General features: G+C 37.5%; 1 pseudogene; it reads left to right on the forward strand.

Moving 5' to 3' along the window:
• The first annotated feature begins 2468 nt into the window (after positions 1-2468).
• Positions 2469-4369, forward strand: LOC145796486 (18S ribosomal RNA; annotated as a pseudogene).
• The last annotated feature ends 7596 nt before the right edge of the window (positions 4370-11965 follow it).

The raw sequence follows: 11965 nt of genomic DNA on the forward strand, positions 1-11965 counted from the left end.
TCTCTAATGCGAATGAGGAATGCAAGATAACAGAGTAGTTTCTGCCCAAAGGGTCCTCTACTGGACCGGTCCCCGGGGATGAAGTCAACTTGCTACTGATTGAGCATGAAGACAGTCTACTTTGAACATCAATTCTACGTTAAAAAACATCAACTCTCTCTGGCTCGAGCACTCTGGTAGAAGGTAGTCTTTCCTCCCGACTGTGCTAAGTGCTTCCCTTTCTAGTAGCTCTCGTAGTTACTTGTGCCTCTACCTAGCTGCTAGTAGCTCTCTTCTTGGCTGGCTTTCTTCTTTCCATTGGGAGTAGGATGTAACTCCTTTCCTTTAGGTTTATAACACGCTAGGGGAGCTAAGAATGGATTCTATCTCGCCATCTCTTAATAGTAGCTCTTATAGCTAGGCGAATGGGGCTTTGGTTTCTCCCCCCAAGCCTTTTAAAGTTCCAGAAGCAGAGGGAGTAGAGTCAGTTGAAAGTCAGGAAAGCCAGTGATATAAAAAGAAAGATTTGACTACGAGATTATCGTATTGCCCAACCAACGTTGGCCTTCCGAAGACCGTCTTTCTATTTCCCCAAGCGTGCTGGCTTTCATGTTCTTTTCTTTGAACTCAATAAGGCAAAGGCTACTTTTGTCATTGGTAGATGTTATATCAGACTACTCAAACAATCAAGTCTGCTTTCTTTTCGTGTTGTTAGGATGGACCTGCAGGCCCACCTTTGACTTCGATGTTGAGATATGTTGCTTTGCATGATGGAACTCCTTTGTCTATGAAAAAAAGTGGGCTACCTTAAGGCCCCTTCGAGCTCAAAAATGGTTGATGCTTGCGTGCCTTGCCTTCCTGATTTCCTCAAAGATCTCTCGTTGGTTTTTCTTTTTCTTTCTCATGGAGTTAATGAAAAGGCGTGCTTCGGGTCTCAGTTAGAAAGCCTATCACTGATCAATCAGGTTTCTGCCACTATCTATGTGATTTCAAAATTCAGTTTTGATCCACACAACCAGACATCCCACCTTTGGGATGAAGGAATCTGGTATTGGAGTCTCACATCGATCAAGCTATAGTTACGAAACCGGGTCTTTTTCATTAATAGAAACATATATTTTTTCCTTTCGGTATAATAGGAAACAGCGTCTGCACTTTGTCTGATCTCTTGGATTTTAAAACATTATCCGCCTTTTAGATCGTGCCTTTGGGCTCACCCCTGCCGTTGTCCTTTCTCTTTGGTTTGCTACGCTCGAAGCCCCACTTCATACCAGTTTAGCTCCTCAGCCCTTGATTCATGTCGAAAACGATCGAACTCATTGTCTCTGGGGTGAAATCACCTGCAGAACTCACTCACCTATTTAGGCACTTCTCTTCATTTACCCTTGACCTTTTCCCTTTGGGTTCTCAGACCTAGCTATGCGTAGGATAATCGATCAGATATCCTACGCTTAATTATCATGCGCATGGCATGTAGCGATGATTCTCCCGCTTTAGGTAATTGGGTTGCATTAGGGGGTTTAGACTATCTTCTTGTATCAATTTATCTACCTGTTACATCATCCTGTCGCTTAAGATAGAATAGCTAGTAAATGAGATTAGTTAGCAGGCAGTATTCGTAAATAAGGAGACAGAACGGATAAAGCGATCCCCCTCGTGTAGGTGGGGAGGGCGAACTTCTCTATTTCCCTGTTAGTGCACTTCTTCCTTTTCTCTATTTAAGGCCCTTCTCTCTCTTAGTCATGTGCTCGTGTGTTCTTGTTATCAAGGATTGGCATCACCAGGGTGAGTCTCTCTCTTTGGCCTCAGAGTAGGATATTTCCATTTTAGCGTAAGATATAGGAGTAGTCTATTTCCGGATGTTTTGTGTTGGAAGCACCTGTTCGCAATGTAAAAGTCAAGGAAGGTGCATATCCATCAAATTTAGGAGGAAAGTATGAAAAGGCTGTAGTGCCCAATCTTACATCTAGCAGTGGGTCAAATCTTGAAGAGGAAGCCTTGGTTGAGCTATTCGTCAGCTAGGGATGTGAACTCCTTTAACTTAACTGAATTGAGAAGTTGTTGAAACATAAGTTCAATCATTTGAAGTTCTATCTTCTGTGAGTGTACAAACGGTGGGAAGGCAAAGAAAGGTTTAAGAATTCCTCCATAAAGGACGGAAGAGAGGACTCGGTTAGCTTAGCTCATATTCATATTGGAAAGGGTGGAACTTAACCCATTCCTGCTTATTTATCCCCCTTTTCCCTTCTCACACTTCTACTGATCTGATGCTGTCAGAGCTTCATTTTCTTTTCTTCCTCTCCTACGTTTCACTTCCCTTCATCGAGATTAGAGGCGTCATAAGGTACGGCTTAGACTCTCTAAGATATCAATCGCTAAACTAAACAAAGTAGCAAAAATCATAAGAGAAGCAAGGTCCATAGAAGGTTCAGAAATAGTATGCCCGGTTCACCAGGTTCTACCACTGCAAGGCCCAATCATACTCAAAAGAAGAGTTTGATCCTGGCTCAGAAGGAAAGCTAGCTATACGCTTAACACATGCAAGTCAAACATTCTTCTCGGGGAGCTAGGTAAAAAGAGAAAAGGCTCCTAGCTAAAGGTAGCTTGTCTCACCCAAGAAGTGGGAAGAGTTGAAAACAAAGTGGTGAACAGGTGTGTAACGCATAGGAATCTGCAAAAAAGTTCGGGCCAAATCTTGAAGAAAGCTAAAAAGCGTTGTTTGATGAGCCTGGGTAGTATTAGGCAGTTGGTTAGGTAAAGGCTGACCAAGCCAATGATGCTTAGCTGGTCTTTTCGGATGATCAGCCACATTAGGACTGAGACACGGCCCAGACTCCCACGGAGGGCAACGGTGGGGAATCTTGGACAATTGGCGAAAGCCCGATCCAGCAATATCGCGTGAGTGAAGAAGGACAATGCCACTTGTAAAGATCTTTCGTCGAGTGTGCGATCATGATAAGACTCGAGAAAGAAGCCCCAGCTAACTCCGTGCCAGCAACTGTGGTAAGACAGGAGGGGCAAGTGTTCTTCAGAATGACTAGGCATAAAAGGCACGTAGGCGGTGAATCGGGTTGAAAGTGAAAGTCGCCAAAAACTGGCAGAATGCTCTCGAAACCAATTCACTTAAGTGAAATAGAGGAGAGTGGAATTTCGTGTGTAGGGGTGAAATCCATTAAATCTAAGAAGGAATGCCAAAAGCGAAGGCAGCTCTCTGGGTCCCTACCAATGTTAGGGTGTGAAAGCATGGGGAGCAAACATGATTAGATACCCTAGTAGTCCATGCTGTAAACGATGAGTGTTTGCCCTTGGTCTACGCGGATCAGGGACCCAGCTAACACGTGAAACACTCCGCCTGGGGAGTATGGTCGCAAGACTGAAACTCATAGGAATTGACGGGGCCTGCACAAGCGATGGAGCATGTGGTTTAATTTGATACAACGAGAAAAACCTTACCAGCCCTTGACATATGAACAACAAAACCTGTCCTCAATGGGATGGTACTAAGTTTCATGCAGGTGCTGCATGGCTGTCATCAGCTTGTGTCGTGAGATGTTTGGTTAAGTCCTATAACGAGCGAAACCCTCGTTTTGTGTTATTGAGACATGCGCCTAAGGATAAAGTCTTTGCAACTGAAGTGAGCCGAGTGACATGCCAGCGCTACTAATTGAGTGCCAGCACGTAGCTGTGCTATCAGTAAGAAGGGAGCAGATGCCTTTCAAATCCCTTTCTAGTGTGCGCTTTAGCTTGATTGCAGCTAGCGTGCTTTACTAGTAATATAGAAAGGGCTTTTTTCGCTTGTTTAGTAAAGTCAAGTTTTTGGCCTTATCTTGCAAGTGACGATGATGTCGAGTTGGTAGCAGAGAAAGACTCGGCATTCAAGGGAGTCACTTGGTGGTGTGGTACGTAGTGGGTTTAGTACGCCTTGCCAAAACGGCTCCAAAACAAACAAAAAGGTGCATGCCGCACTCACGAAGGACTGCCAGTGATATACTGGAGGAAGATAGGGATGACATCAAATTCGCATGGCCCTTATGGGTTGGGCCACACACGTGCTACAAGAGGAAGCAAGGCTGTAAGGCGGAGCGAATCCGGAAAGATTGCCTCAATTCGAATTGTTCTTTGCAACTCGGGCACATGAAGTTGGAATCGCTAGTAATTGCAAATTAGCATACCGCAATGAATATGTACCCAGACCTTGTACACACTGCTTGTCACACCCTGGGAATTGGTTTCACCTGAAGCATTGAACCCATGATCACCTATGACTTCTGTGTACCACTTGTGCCACAAAGGCTTTTGGTGGTCTTACTGGGGCATACCACGGTGGGGTTTTCGATTGGGGTGAAATCATAACAAGATACCTGTAGGGGAACCTGTGGCTGGATTGAATCCTTCGCGATGGAAATGCCCTCTTCCCCCAACCAACTAAGGGCAAGCACCTACTCCTAACAAAATGAAAAATAGTGAGCTCTGCAACAAAAGTGAAACGAGCCGCGCTAGTAGCACGCATCCATTTTTCAGTTGTCTTCAAATCAAAGCTTGACTAATAGGGGGCGCCCCTAACCTAGGTTAGGAAAATCCCTATATATGTTATCAGTAAAGCCAAAAGGCCCTGCAATCTTTCTAAAGCGCTAACGCGCCCCTTATTGAGAACTCAAGTTTCGCGCAAGTTGCTTAATCTGTTGCTTGTTGCTTTCGAGCCCAAGCCTACGTTTGCTTAGTGAGTAAGCTTCTTCTTTTTTTATATCTTCTCAATAAAGGCAAAAGGTTGCTTTACTAATAAGATAAGGCGCGTTAGCCTATCTATAGTAAGGGGACCTTTCTTGTTGGGCTTGAATGCTTACCTTATTCTTAGAGAAAGGGGAAAGGGGCAACCAACATAGGGGGCTAGGTTGCTTCCACTAGGGCGGGTGGGCGAAGGGTCCAAAGGACACGTAGTCGAGGTTGAGTAAAAAAATCCAAGAGTTCCATTTTCCTTCTTGTTCATCAATCGGAAATCAAGACAAACCGGGCACTATAGTGAGATGTGAAAACACCTGATCCCATTCCAACCTCGATACGTGGAATCGTCTTGCGCCATATGTACTAAGATTGTTCAAGAGACATGGTCCAAGCCTGGTGAAGAAATGAAAATTTCAAAGATTATGCTCGTGAGTGTAATGGTATAAGCCTGCCTGACTGTGCTATAACATAAGTAACTCAGTGCTCTCCTTAAATTTAATTGGAAATGAAAGAAAGAAAAAAGAAAATGTTCAGATCCTTCCACATGTTAAATCTTGTTTTCACATTACAAATTTTCCATCTTATTATATTGATTCTATTTTTCATATTTATTTATTTTTCCACCAAGTTGTATGTGCGTAATTCAAGTTTTCACCCCATTCACCTTTGGGAAGTTGTATCTTCTTTCGAGCAACGCATTTTTTTCTTTTTTATAAAAAAGAAAGATTTTCATAATTTGAAGAAAAGTACGAAAGTCTTTCTTTTGTTTTGTAAAGACAAAGAAAGAAATTCAATTTTATCTTATATTTACTACGGCGACGAAGAATCCAATTATCACTATATTTATTCCTTTTTCTACTTCTTCTTCCAAGTGCAGGATAACCCCAAGGAGTTGTGGGTTTTTTTCTTCCAATTGGGGCCCTCCCTTCACCACCCACATGGGGATGGTCTACAGGGTTCATAACTACTCCTCTTACTACAAGACGCTTACCTAGCCAACGCTTAGATCCGGCTCTACCCAAACTTTTCTGGTTCACCCCAACATTCCCTACTTGTCCGACTGTTGCTAAGCAGTTTCTGGATATCAAACGGACCTCCGCAGAAGGTAATTTTAATGTGGCCGATTTCCCCTCTTTTGTAATCAGTTTCGCTACAGTACCTGCTGCTCTAACTAATAGTCCACCATTTCCAAGTGTGATTTCTATGTTATGTATGGCCGTGCCAAAGGGCATATCGGTTGAAGTAGATTCTTCTTTTTGATCAATCAAAACCCCTTCCCAAACTGTACAAGCTTCTTCCAAAGCATACGACTTTCTGGATATAGATGATGATATCTTATCTATACAGATGGATTATATATATGTATATATATATCGTATAATGAAGTACCCCATGAGGGGATATATAGGAATCCAAATCTGGCGAATCGCTCATGTTATGATCTTCTACATCCTAGGTCTTCCCATTCCGTCATTCAAAGTAGATTAATTGCCAAAATATTTATTTTCTTTATATATTTTCGTGATTTTTCTTAATTTGAATCTCACAAAATTTCTCTTACTCACCGTTCATGAGAAGGTAGTGGAAGAGACAAATATTTAATATGTCACAAAAGCGGTATTAATAAAGAAATAATCATATTATAATATTTAAATGTGTTTGATATTTAAATACTCGCCGGTCATGAGAAGGTAATTGAAAAGATAAATATTGAATATGTCACAATAGTAGAATTATTACAAAAAAAATAATCATATTATAATGTTTAGAAGTGTTTGAATGCCGAAAGGTTTTTGGTTGTTTGGTAGATGTAGATTGCCATGTGATGTTTAATAAATTCAGAAGGATATTTTCAAGATACGAAAAAAATAAAAAATATATGTACTCTTTATATTTTTAAAATAGAAGTACATATATTTAAATACCCAACTCCTTTTATACAAGTTTAAAAAAATAAAAAAAAATAAAAAACAAACTTGGGTAGTCAAGATTTCAACTTTGGAGGGTCGCAAAGGAAAGTAAGTCCGCTCAAGTTAATTGACTAAAATATTATTTTAATTAATTAATTTATCCATCTAAATAAAAAAAATGAAAAAAAAACCAATAATTTGAATAACTAACATAATCTAACACTCATATGTAAAGTATTGATTTTAACAAAAAAAAATTCATTAAATATATTTACTCTCTTCAAAAATGATGTTTATGCCCACCGGGCCCAAACAGGCCTACCTCGATGCTCTAGAAAAACCCACCGCCGAAGACCTTCCGAAACATGGCTTTATAAACAAATAATAAATTCTGAAATCAAATCCATAAAAAATAAAAATAATAATAAGAAGAAAAAGACCACTTGAATTTGATCATGAAAAATCTAAAAATTCTCGAAATATTAATTTGTGATTATATTTGAATTTTTAAATAATAAATAATAATCTTAATCAAACAATCAAACACAAATCGACATAACGATTTAACGTGAGAAAAATACAATTGGAACGCCTCCAATTGTGATAAAAAAATCACGGGCCAAAGTCACAAAATAAGCTATTAAGAAGACAAAAAAAAGAATTACACAAGTATACCTTCAATTATCTAGCGAATTCATGCCCGAATTGAACCAACTCCATGCCCGAATTGAACCAACTCCAATGTGCCTCTTCCACTACCATCTTCACCTCGGAATTGCCTTACCCAACGTTGAATCCACAATGCAGATGTTGAATCCACGACGATGAGCTACTCCGGAATCCATCAAAACTTTAGGCTCAAATTCTCCGGAATCCACCGAAGAACAATTCTCCCTTTTGTGAATGAAACAATAAGAACAACCCTTGATGTTTGATAATCTGTAATTCGTTGATCAATTGATCACCTTCCGTACACCAAGAAAACTCATATAAAATAGCCTCCAATAGAAACACTTTGTCTTTTCTTTCTCTCAAAAATTCTAGATGGCTCAAACCCTAGAAATAGCAAACTTAACACTTTATAGTAAATTGAATTGCGAAGACCGCTCGAGCGATGTGAGTACAGGCGGTGCAAAACATATAGGTTGACCGCTCGAGCGCAACTTTCATCATTCGAGTGGTAAAACTTTCTTCCCAAAAGTTCAGGCACTCTGCAAAAGTACTGGATGCTCCTATTCACCGCTCGAGCGCACATAGTCAGCGAAGTGACAAACTTGTAAGCCTCAAGATCACAAACTCCTCTGTATAGGCACAATTCAGGTTGAGTTCGCATTTAAACACTCATATCCTTACTGAAACAAAATAGCGAATAAATTTACAATTGAAAGAAATTTTGTCAAACGAGATTGTCAATTACAAAAACCTAACAGATCAGATGGAAACAACTTACTTCAATACAATATATAATTAATAAAACAATTTAAGTAGAGATAATTACTAAGATTATGCAGAAATAAAGGACAATACAATTGACCAAACCTCAAATATAAAGAACAGAACAACAAGCGACTCTAAATCAAGAACAAATGAGTGAAATGTGACTCTATAAAACTGTTTACAAGTTACAATTATCTGTGTTAACACCCAAAACGGGTTAGCCTGCAAATAACATTGCTTTTGCATCACTTGTATGCAATCTGGAATTTCATGGTGAAAGGAAGAGAAGGAACTTATTAATTCACCTAGCTAATGAGAGCCGTCTAAAAAGTCAAACGAATGAAAAGGTTAATTTAAGTTGGAAAGAGTTAACTATCACAATTGAAAGTGGATAGGCCAACGTGATATTTTAGTTAAAGTACAAAAGTATTGAAGTATAATTAATCTTATTTTGTTTTGATAACACATATGATGGATTAACTTACTAGCATTACAATCAATATCGCTACCACCACAGCCCTCTGCCACTACTAGTACCTCACTATAGCAACCTAAAAATGAAAAGATTAAATTTAAAAATAATAAATAATAAATTTTATTTTTTATATATCAAATAATTTATTTTAATTTTGCACTTAAATTTATCAAATTACTTTTCAACCTAAAAAAATTAACCCTCAAATTTCAATTTTCAGCTTTCTAACTTCTAATTTTATCAAACTCTGTGTCATCGCATAGAGATTAAGGAATGACCTCCATCCAAAAAAAAAAAAAACCTTACCAAGGAATATCCATTTATTGGATCAACAGTCCATATATGTATATTTTTTAAATCTTTATTTGTTTGTTTGCTTGCTTTAAATTTTACATTTCTATTTTATAGCCATATGATATGTAAGCCTAATCAATTATAAGTGATTAAATAAAGACTTTTAGTCTGAGAACTTGGCCTTACTGCACCGTCTGTAGTGTAAACTCAACCCCCACAACATAAGCATATGCCTATTTGGAGAAGTTAAAATTTTAGTTAAAGTGCTAAAAAGTCAGTAAAAATTTTTTTCGAAATTAAATTAATTATAAAATTTATATTTCTATTTTATAGTCATTGGATATTTAATGAAATTTCTTTATTACATAAATGAGATTGAGAGAATCAAACTCCAAAAAAAATTAATTATTGATCTCTCTATTTTTTTATATGCTTTTTTTTTTATTTGGGGGGGTTATAAAGTCAATCACTAAAAATATCAATTCACAAAACAAGTTAGAGTTGTAGTTTTAGCCCAACTCCAAGTGCCTAATAAAAAAATAAAAACTATTTTCACAAACCCTAGTTGTTTTGTTTAGGGTTTGTAAAAAATTTAGCTGTCATATAACTATGAATATTATTTGAAAGATGTTGTCAAGTGATGATGTGAACATGATATCAGTAGCCATTGTAATGCACCCAAAATATAATTACAATATTCTAACTCCAAGCACTAGTACAATGTAATATAAATAAAGTAAGAAGCTTTCATTAATCAGAGTTAATAGATAAAAGGTGACACATGCAATATACATTCATAAATCATTCATCCTGAATTTACAGCATGTGTTACAAGGAGTAATAAAGAATGAAAGCTAAACAGATATTCATATGCCTTAAAGGCTTACATCTTTCTAGGTCACTACTTGGTTACAATAAAAATGAGTCTAGCTCAATACAATTAAAGCCCTTGGCTATACAAAATAAATACAACAAAAAGAAGCTCTTGCTCCAAATCTCCCTAAATTACTGTCTTGGCGGAGGCATATCTCCAACACCTGAAAATAGTTTTTTCCAAATAGAGTGAGCCAAAACCTAGTAGAAACAATCTAACACAATATATGAATCTTAACAAAGATATAAGTATGAGATGCATGTTCAATGCCCATGATAAAATCAATTAGAACTCCTTTGCAAAACCATGCTATGCCAAGCTTTATATCACAATTCACGTTACCTCAATTCATTTTATCTCAGTTCATAAGTCATTCACCAATTCGTTTAAACAACCAAACTGAGGGTACAACTCAGTGGGTTTCTAACCAACGCAACCATTTTACAAATACTTCCATTTGCCATTTTACGGATATTTCGTCCGCAGGAACTGACACCCATGTATACATACGATTTTTGGGACTTTCACCATGGGCACATAGGCCAACTTAATTCAATAAAGTCCATCATCTTTCTTCTTCCAAACATGGAGCACATCCCCTTTCTCTTCTCACACATCATACATTTACAATGTATTAAAACATAATCATATTCAATGATAACGGATAAGAGATTAGTTTCAATTCACCTAATCCTCATGCAATTTCTATAACAATCATAGCTATACTCTACCAATAGCCCAAAATAAATATACAATCTCTATGACGGATAAATTATTCAAATTTCCATAGGTGAGTGGTAATGCATATCCAACTCCACTATTCATATACATATCCATCAAATTTCACAATTTCAGTACTAATTCCAATCATTTATACAAAATAATTAATTGAGACATTTTATGGCAAAACTCAATTTCTTTCCAAATCCATCCCAAGTGCTAAAATCAACAAGTTGATCACACCACAACCACATATCTATCCCCATAATCATTTCCAATACATTCATTTGAAAACCCCTCTTTTGATTTTACATCAAAACCCTAGGTTTATTCAAAATCATTCCAAATCCCCACCTTGCTTGTTTCCACTTTTCAAAAAACACTTTTCAGAAAATTCTACTTTTTTATTTTCCATTTTTTTTGTTTTTATTGAATTTTTTTAATATTTTAAGCAATTTTTTTACTTTTTAGACACACCTAACATAAATACACCTAAAAAGTAAAAAAATTGTAAAAAAATCTTTTAAAAATTCACTAAATACCAAAAATACAAAAAAAATACAAGAATTCAGTATATTTTTTGTATTTTTATGTATTTATTAATTTTTTAAAATATTTTTTCACAAATTTTTTACTTTTTAGATACATCTAAGTAAAGTGCATCTAAAAACGTAAAAAAAATGTTTAAACTTTTAAAAATATTCACTAAAAACCAAAAAACACGAAAATAAAAAAAAAAACAATTTTCAAAAAACTTAATCCAGAAAACTCAAACCAAACACACTAGAAGAGTGTAGAAAGTCCCTACCTCAAGCTTAGAAGACCAATGAAGCAATGGAGGAACTTCAAAGACCTCGAAACCAAGTTCTATTCAGATCAAAACATAGGCCTTGAGGTGCTCTACCTTTTTAACAAATGCACGTGGGCAGAGAACTCAATGGATCTAGGTGAAAATGTAGAGAGTATGTAGGTTTTAGAGAGAGAGGGTCCCGATCTAGGGTTTTGGAATGTTTTAGAGAGAGTAAGAGATGGAAAAGTGATGGAGAAGAGGGCTTTTGTGACTGATATACGCACAGTCCACTCGAGCAACGCTCGAGCGTTAGACACAATAAGTTGTTCCACTCGAGCGCAGAATGCACACTCCCAGTAGTTTTCAGACAACAGACCAACACTCGAGCGTAAGAAAGGCCGCTAGAGCTGAGGGCGCTTGTAGCTCAACTTTTTGTACCCCGTTTCAGAAGATGAATAAGCCTTACAGTTCAGACTCCTGTGGTTCTAAATATAATCTCGCAAGTGCAATGTGAAATAGATAAACACCAAAGAGTCCAAATCCGGAAAATCTTTTTGGAAAATCGATTTTGAATAAAAAAAAGAGATAAAAATAGACTGCTTTGCCAGATACAAAATCGCCACCTAAATATTTTTTGAGAAATTTAGCAAACCCATGACTCCTGCCAAAGGCCACGTGTCCGTCATCACCAAGACTGTCTCGGCTCGGGAACTTAGGTACGAGAGGGGAAGGTCATGAATTGAGCACCCCCGCTCGGCCGATCA

This window comes from Camellia sinensis, chromosome 7 (genome assembly GCF_055761805.1).
Source record: "Camellia sinensis isolate YWXY chromosome 7, ASM5576180v1, whole genome shotgun sequence".
Lineage (NCBI taxonomy): Eukaryota > Viridiplantae > Streptophyta > Magnoliopsida > Ericales > Theaceae > Camellia > Camellia sinensis.